Genomic DNA, 7,397 nt, shown 5'->3' on the forward strand with positions numbered 1-7,397 from the left:
TGGAATCAACGTTGAATAACAACCTGTTTTTCGTCTGTTGCAGGATTCGAACCCGGGATCGCTGGAGACTGCGTGACGCCTTAGCAACCGTGACCACGGTAGCTCGCGTACATGAGCAACAGAAATAAGCTAAAGAATTGTTCAAGTCCTTGAAAATTGAAATGCATTCTCTGGTCATTAATCGTACACTTATATATATGTATTTCATTCAATGTTGGTGTGATAACATTAGTTCCATGCTGGTAAATCGCTAAACATTAAACGTACCGATATCGACCATTTTTCAACGTTGAAATGAGGTTGTTTTACGTCCTTTCTAGTTTTGGTCAGATTTAGACGTTGATCGGACGTTTAGTTTTGATTGTTCAGCATTTCAACCTGAAGTCAACATTGATTGAACGTTTAAAAATAAATAAACATTAAACGTACCTATTTCAACATTGTTTCAACGTTGAAATATGGTTGTTTTACGTCCGTTCTAGTTTTGGTCAGATTTAGACGTTGATCGGACGTTTAATTTCGATTGTTCAGCATTTCAACCTGAAATTAACGTTGATTCAACGTTTAAAAATTAGTAAAAATTCAACGTACCAATATCGACGTTATTTCGACATTAAAATAAGGTTGTTGTACATCCGTTCTAGTTTTGGTCAGATTTTGACGTTGATTGTACGTTTAGTTTGAGTTGTTCAATAATTTAACCTGAAATCAACATTGATTCAACGTTTAAAAATTAGTCAAAATTTAACGTACCAATATCGACGTTACTTCAACATTTGAACTAAGGTTGTTTTACGTCCCTTCTCGTGTTGGTCAGATTTCGACTTTGATATGACGTTTAATTTTGGTTGTTAAACATTTCAACCTGAAATCAACCAATAATCAACGTTGTTTCAACGTCGGATGCCTACTGGGGTATCAGATGCTGGACCGTAGTATGGAAACGAACAATAAACAAAGTTTCTATTATCACATTCCGAAGCAACATCAGTATTTTGTTTACACATAAATTTTCTAATTTGAGTAAACACCAGGTGAGACTGAAACATATTAAGTGAGAAGGTATTGCGCAAAATTGTCAAATTCTGAGTGTATGCCATGGAAGGTTGAGCAAATACGAAAGCCGCAGTATATTAGTCTTTGAATCCTATTTAACGTAAAACGAAACAGAAACTAAAGAAGCTGATACTTAAACCGGTAAACGTCGATTTTCGGTAAACAGAAGTCTGGAAATGTCCATGTCCATTAGATTCAGTATAATATTGCAATCAACGAGATAAGAACTACTGTTGGATTCAAGTTCCATAGTGAATTTGATCAACTTATGTTGACAGTTGAGAACATCGAAAAACAGCCACGCGTGAGTTAAAGATCAAATAAGAGTCATCGATATATCGGTTATAAAATGTTGGCTTAAAATGGAGTACAATTGGCTAGCCAAACAACCTCGTGAAAACACATCAAAATATTTGCAAAGGTAGGGCCGAGTGGAAGACACATTCCCAAACCGTCAATCTGTTTATAAAGCTTACCGGCAAAAACGAAAATAGAGTTTAACACTGACAACCATATAATTCAAGAAGAGATTTGAACAACTGGCCTTTCTAACTTATGGAAAAGGCATTGACTTTTTTGAACAACGAATTAAGGCAGATTTCAATAGTTTCATATAGGGGTATATTAGTAAATAAATTTTTCACATCAAAAAAGCCATAGTTAGTTCTAAACATCAGTAAACTTTTTCAAGCGGTCTACAAATATATATTGTCTACAGCAAACTCATTGCTCGTAAGACAATTTAGGACCCGGAACCAGAAATTAAGTAAGTTTAAAACTCGGAGTGTTGTAGGCAACAAAAATTGGTCGGAATGGAAATTTTGAAGCTAAATCAGTTTTTTGGGCAAGCTGTACAAAATACCAGGGCATGAGCCAGAGTCATACATTTTAAAGTAGAATTCGGGTTAAAGTGCCGCGGAATATCACAGTTCACGTAAGAAATTTTTAATTTTGTCTTCCATTTGCAAAATAGTTTTAGCTATTTGGTTTGGAATTTCAATAAATTTTAAAGTGTCATTGATGAGCGCTCTAAGGCTACTGTTGGAGCGACTACGATCCCTAACAAAATTTAGAGCCGGGGGCGGCTCTGGATTAGGGAACGCCTAGGACTCGGGGAGCATAGTCCACCAGCGTCTCTACACTGAAACAAATCGGTGCGTTAGTTGCAGACATCTCAACTGGCTAAAACGCTCAATGTAGCTAAACGAATCACTCCGAAACGTTCGTTCGCCGTTCTCTATAATTTGTGCTCAGCCACAGACAGCCACTGCTGCTAGGCTGATGACATCATGGCAGGACCAAGAAGGAAAACCGAAAATGTACATGCAAGTTCGAATATAATAGTTAACAAAAATTGATAATAGCTTAAATCAAGTTCATAATAGTGATAATATAACTAGTTGAAGATATCATGCAATAGTGATTAAACACACGTACGACATTCACATGCTTTATAGTTTTCATCGTTGGTGCTTTATTGCCTCGAATACAGAGTCGGTTTTGAAGTCTTATTGGTTATGAACCATACCGCAGTTCGATTACAGTCTGTGTTACTGGTGAGCCAGGTAAAAGATCATCGACAGTTAATTCAAACTTATTCATTATTTCTAATAATGTATATAAAATGTGTGCCAAAAGATTAACCTGGAGCTTATTATATCATAGACTTGATTTTAGCAAAATAAGTTACATAACAATTCTACCTATCCCAAATAAAGTCAAGTATTAATTGGCGTTGCGGGGGAATGCTTAAACACCAACACCTCGTACAACGTCGACCAGTTTTTCATGCTACCAGTAATGCAACTCTGCGATAGCACGCGACCTGCAAGTTGTGATGGTAGATGATAGAGATTCTAAACTTTCCACAAGTTTAATTGTTCTTTTCTGAAGAATGACAGAAATAAATGATATCTAGGAAATGTAGGCACATATGAGTGCCTTTTCAGTCATAATGCAGAAAGATAGGTTAAATAGCTTATTTTAATTTACAATGTATGCGTTTTAGACGCCTTTGGCACTCATTTTAGGACAAGCCGGGATAGTCACTTTGGTGCGTAGTTTCTACGCACCGATTTGTTTCAGTGTATATGTCCGCGTTTTGGTCTACTTTCCGGTCCCCGAATCAGACAGCTATCAGAGCTTGGTACTTATTCTGGCGGCCGTTGAGCGGTACGTATTAGAGTCGTCCCCGTATCCGGGGAAGCTCTGGCCGAGTCTGACTACGTGATTAAAAAAATCGCCCCCCCCAACTTCCTTTGCAGTGAGAGGAAGGGAGGGGCAGTTGAATTTATACGCGATTTACTATCATTGCCTGTTTCTGTAACTCGCTGAATACAAAGAGCATAATAAAATCAGAATCGTGGTAATTATGTTTGTGGAAAAACATTTTTCATTCATATCCGAAGAAACAATGCAAAAATTTATCGATATTCAACAATTGGTAACAATATCAGCGTTGTGTAACCAAACAATATCAGTGCTGTTTATTCTCTGCCATGAGGAACGCTGCCACATCGAAATTTACCAAAGCATTGGAAAATGGACGAAAAATTGAGCCATGATGCCATTAATTTTCGCTTGTATTGAATTAACTGATAACGGCTTACCACTCTATTGCATTCTTAAGCATTTATTGTTACTGCTATATTTTATTGGTAAGCTCTATTATTGATAAGAATTCGCAGCCATTGAGATCATGCAATTGCCTACATACCCAGTATAGCAGTGTAATCGACATCGGTAAGCAGTGAAGAGTTACCATGAGATTAAATTACACTTACTTTACCTGCAGTCCGGTGAAAGAGCGGGCCGCTGCTCCCAAGTCTCGAACGCGGATCTAGACGATGCGTAGCCAGAGCCTCTCGCCGCACGCTACGACGACGCTGGTACCCACATAATTTTTTAAACTATCTGGTGACGGCTATGGACAATAAATAAAATTTTCCTTTCTTGACTATGCTGAAGATAATTATTCAGTTTATTAAGTAAATACTATAGTCTATGAAAATAAACCCTTAAAATTAAATACTTTCCTGGCATTAATGCGTTATATAAACACATCTTCAACCCTAGTTTTTCGCTGATGTGAGAGATTTGCAGGTATTCCCATTAATCGGGATAACTGTAGATAATCGCGATTTTTACTTAGCTTTGCTTTTTTTAAATAGTGGTTCCCAAACAGTGGTATGCGAGGGAATTCACGAAAATATTTTCTTGCACATCATATCATAGTGATGTCGACGCTGAAGAATAGGTGTGATGTGACCTGTCGCGGATTCTTGAAATTTTTGTGACTTATTCACATGAGATTTAAATACAGGTCCTTTGACCGGATCTTCTCAAAACTAAAGATAGATTGAAATAGCTGCTAGACTTCCACCAAGTTTGATATGGTGCTAGGCATTTTAAGTCTGACCATATATTTCTCCATTGCTTTATCTAGTCTGTTCTTGAACGCGTTCATACACGGAGCGATGACAAGTTCATGTTCGACATACCGGTGACTCGAAACGAGAAGTTTTGTCGCGTCGATTAGTTGCAACACAGTTTATTTAGTTTCTAGCTGTGGCACTAGTGTTGGTTCTTTTTCAAATTCTAGTAATCGATCAGAGACCTTGTTTCCTGCCTAAGACATCATAATGTTTCTTGCCTAACACGATGTACATACCTCAGCTGAGGCAATGATACAAAGTTGCCACTCGCCGTCACAATAGTACCAGTGACATACCATTAATAAAATACAAATCAAACGTTAACTTGATTCTCTTACATTAGAGTATGAAAAAGAAAGAAATGCAAATTAGAAGTTCGTGTGATTGTTTAAATCGTAAATTTAAGAAATCGAAAACGAATGTTGACGTAAAGCAAATCAAACACCTACTTCTTCTATCTGCTTTCTGAGGACTTGGTTCTTCACCACTTGCCTCACGTCCGGACAGGCAGCAAGGGTTAGGCCGCACAAACCTGAGGGCAAAGGCCTCGGTAAGTTCGCAAATCTGAGATGTTGTTCTGTTAGTTCATTCAACTACTAGGTCCCGGAATTAGTGCTACATGCATGTTAGTAACCCTTACCTAACTGGAGGGTCTACCCAGACAGAGAGCCAGGACCAGATGGTCCAGCCTGGGATGGCGCAGCCTGGAACATCATATTTATTGGGTACAGGGGAAATAAGTATTGTGTTCAAGACCTGCTGATGCTAATCTTCTAATCTACTTGACTGCTACCATCAGGGTCAAAACTCAACAGGGGAGCCTCCTGTCTGGGGGATTTTGTACACATCTTGGAAAGGTCCTGTACAGGAGTCACATTTACTATTAGTCATGTAATGGGGAGGATCCTGCCAAGACTGTCATGCTTCAATAGCATCAAATGGATGGTTGATGACCATTAAATTAGTGATTAGCTGGAACAAACTACATTTCTTCCAAACGCCCAGTAGCAAGAAGGTACGTATTTAGTAAAGGCACTGACTATTGCGAACTGAACAGGAGGAGGGAAATCCCCTCCTCGACACAAGTTTTGGACTGTTATGGAGACTCCAAGTTCATGGAGGGTTTCCTGCAGCTCAGTCCGAGCCATAGCATAAAAAGGGCATAGTAGTAGAAAATGCACTATTGAGTCTACTTCCCCACACTGACAAAGGTTAGTCTCTGCTATAACTTGAAGCGATGTAAATGTTTCTTGACTCCAACATGTCCAATTCGTAATCTGGCTAATGCTGCTTATACTATTCTGATCTTACATGATGACCATGGCCAATACTGCACATTACCTTTAATTGACATCAAATGTCTTCCCTTATCTGAGCTTTCCCAGTACTTCATAAGTGATGTTCTAACTTCTCTTACCATATCTATCACTATCACCCCTGCTTCCAGAGTGATATCGCTCAGGCTGTGTCCTGCCTTTGCTGCCAAGTCTGCCAGCTAATTCCCTTCAATGTTCTTATGGCCTGGAATAAACTGAATTTTCATGGGAAATAATTGGCTTATTGCATGAATCAACCTATGAATCTCAAAGACACAGGGGACATGAGAATCAGATCGTAATGATTGGATCAGTAGCAAACTGGACATGGAGTCAGAATATATTACTGCACCGGGACAGCTTCGAGGATTGCAAAGGAGGAACTGCAAGGCTTTAACAGTTGCAAATAGCTCACATCCTAATTTACTTGTTTGAGGAGGGAGCCTAAAATTAGTAATGTGAGTGGTGTCAGGGTTACGAACAACCACTGCTGCAGCTGCTGATATTTCAGGCTGAGTGAACTTTGACCCATCTGTAAAAATTTCTAAATAATTTGCATAGTTAGTAGCTTGGCGGTCACTAAAAACAGCTTGGGCCATTTGTTCTGAGATTTCTCCCACTGGCATAGCAACAAAGTCTGTGCAAATAAATTCCCTCACATCTACCCATGAGGAATTGGGGACACAAGTGGAGCAGCATTGGTTGTCGGTAGTTCGACTTCCAGCGTATTGGAATACACTGGTGCTCTATATACCAGAGGAGGCACCAGGATTTTGCCTGCCATGGTCTTGTTCTTGCAGCTAAATTAGCATACAGAAGCTCATCTGCCACCGCTATGTGACGAGGCAATTCTGATATCCGTCCGTAGAACCGTAAGCTTACTAGCATTCAATGTAGTGTTAAAGGTAGTACATGACTTTCAACTTCTAATGATACAATGGGAGAGGTTTTTCGTGCCCTAAGAGCAGTCCGGAGGCATTGATTCTGAATGACATTTAGTTTCTCCAAATGGGACTGTGGGGCTGTACAGTAGAACATTGAACCATAGTCCATTGTGCTTCTGATGACTGTCTTATAAAATCTAAGCATCAATTCCCTATCAGACCCCCACTGGTGGTTTGACATGGACTTCATTAAGTTGACTTTTGGGATACACTTGTCTCTCAGGAACTGCAAGTCCCGCCACATCAGTCCCGGTGCATCCAGCAGAATGCCCAGAACCTTATGCCTGGTCACAAACGCGATTTCATCATCACCAATTTATATCACTGGACTTGGTATTGACTTACGTGTGAAGACCATACCTTTTGTTTTGGTAGGATTGATGGTGAGGCCCCATTTTTTGGTCCATTGGTGCAGCTGTCCAACTTGACATTGCAGCAAGGCCTCAACAGGCTGCAAAATAGGGCCGCTACAATACACTGCTAGATCATCTGCATACTCAGATATTCTGACATTATCTACACGAGGCAAATCAGACATCATGACATTAAACAGAGTTGGTGAGAGGACTGCTCCCTGTGGTACTCCTGCTGAGATTAATTGCTCCTCTGAGTAAACCCCATCAAATAAGACCTTGAAAGTTGTTCGG

The sequence above is a fragment of the Hyalella azteca genome, unplaced genomic scaffold (genome assembly GCF_000764305.2).
Source record: "Hyalella azteca isolate HAZT.00-mixed unplaced genomic scaffold, Hazt_2.0.2 contig2636, whole genome shotgun sequence".
NCBI lineage: Eukaryota > Metazoa > Arthropoda > Malacostraca > Amphipoda > Hyalellidae > Hyalella > Hyalella azteca.